The sequence below is a fragment of the Phascolarctos cinereus genome, unplaced genomic scaffold, assembly GCF_003287225.1.
Source record: "Phascolarctos cinereus isolate Bilbo 61053 unplaced genomic scaffold, phaCin_HiC Scaffold_7;HRSCAF=346, whole genome shotgun sequence".
NCBI classification, from domain to species: Eukaryota; Metazoa; Chordata; class Mammalia; order Diprotodontia; family Phascolarctidae; genus Phascolarctos; species Phascolarctos cinereus.
The window spans coordinates 763303-765011 of NW_027556180.1; positions in this window are offsets into that span (position 1 = coordinate 763303).

Consider the following 1709-nt stretch of genomic DNA (forward strand, 5'->3'; position numbering starts at 1 on the left):
AAGATGAGCACTCAGGCTCCAATAGGACTGCTCATTCTTGTGCTCTAAACAGGCCGAAGGCCGAGGTGCGGGACACGAGGTGTCTGCCGCTTGGTGAGGCCCCAGGCCCGGAGCATGGCCAACGTCACGTTCGGCTCTCCTTCCTTGTTTCCAGACTGGCACAGTGGACCAGGCCTACCGAGAGGCTCACAAGAGGTGGGCAACACGCAATCAGGTCAACTGGGATGGTGGCTCAGCTGAGACCACCAGGGTGACCTTGGGCACGCCCATGCCCTTTGGGCTTCCTCAGTTGTCTCATCCGTAAAATGAGGGCTTGAAAACAGGAGGCTGGGCCAGGTCCTTTCTTCCGACCTTTGGGGGCCATCTTCCTCTCTGCCACTGATGCCACCTCTGCCGGGGCACCTGTGTGGGCCCCAGTTCCCTGCTCATCCTCACCCCTGCCTCATTGTCTCCAGGCTGGCTTGGAATCCCTACTTCTCTGCGGGGCTCAGCCAAGGCGGTACTCAATGCTATCCTGGTTCTCATCGCCCCTCCCCCTCATCTGGCATTTCCCTGGTTCTCTACTCCTTGGCCTGGAGAATGCAAACTCCTGGAGGGCAGGGCAGCGGTGCTTTCCTTATGTGGGTAAGCCCTCTCTATGCCTCATACAAGCCTTGCCCAGAGGAGGCTCTTAATGCTTGTCGGCTGGTCCAAAGCCTTTCTGGCCTCTGATGGTGACCTGGGAGACCTTGGTCTATTGGGATTAGATCACAGGTTCCCAAAGTGGGCAATACTGACTCCTGGAGGGCGCCGGACCGATCCAGGGGGCGGTAGTAAGCTCAGGTACAACTGGGGGCATTGAATAAAAATAAGGAAGCATAAGGAAAGAAGAGTATTCGGGAAATCCCCTCCTTTGTGTTTCATCTGTTATGTAACAGAGTTAAAGTCATAGGGATTACATTATTTTCCAAATAAACACACAAAATGCAAGTTATCAAGATCAGTGGCCAAGCGGTCAGGTCTTAACAAGCAAATGTTGGGGGGATGAGGGGGAGGGGGAGGAGTCCAGCATGCACTGGCAGGAATATGTGTGTGTAATGACTTATTTACAGTACAATACTATATGGTTATACAACGCAATATTGTGTCATCCAAATTTCAATGCAGGAAAAATCCCCACAAATTTACAATAAATTATTAAATTTCAGATGCATCATTTCAAAAAAATATGTATTTTGTATTTTTAAAAAATGATGCAAATTAAAAAAAAAAATTAAAGGGTTAAAGAAAGTAGATTTTGGGGGGGGGAGCACTGAGTAATTTTTTTTTTTGAAAAGGGGGCAATAGGCCAAATAAATTTGGGCACCTCTGTGGGCTAGCTTGGGCAGCCATGGATGGCGCTGCTGACTCACCAGCTCCCATGGGAGCTCTGGTGGGGCTGAAAGGTCTGCTTGGCCCCTGGGAACATCGAGTGAGCTCAGCCCCCGTGCAGAGAGGCCATGGTCTGGCTGCTCAGGATGGAGGACTGAGGAGGATCAGGCTGGACCGTAACCCAAGGGATGTTGGGACCCACAAAACCTGAAGTTTCCACAATTGTTTCTAACACCAACAATGAGTCTGCTAACAAAAGCCCTCTGCAGAGAGAGAGAGACGGCAGCAGTCTCCATGCCAAGACATGCAGGGTCGAGGGGGATTTTCTCAGAAATCTAGATGACAAATCTGGACAGAGA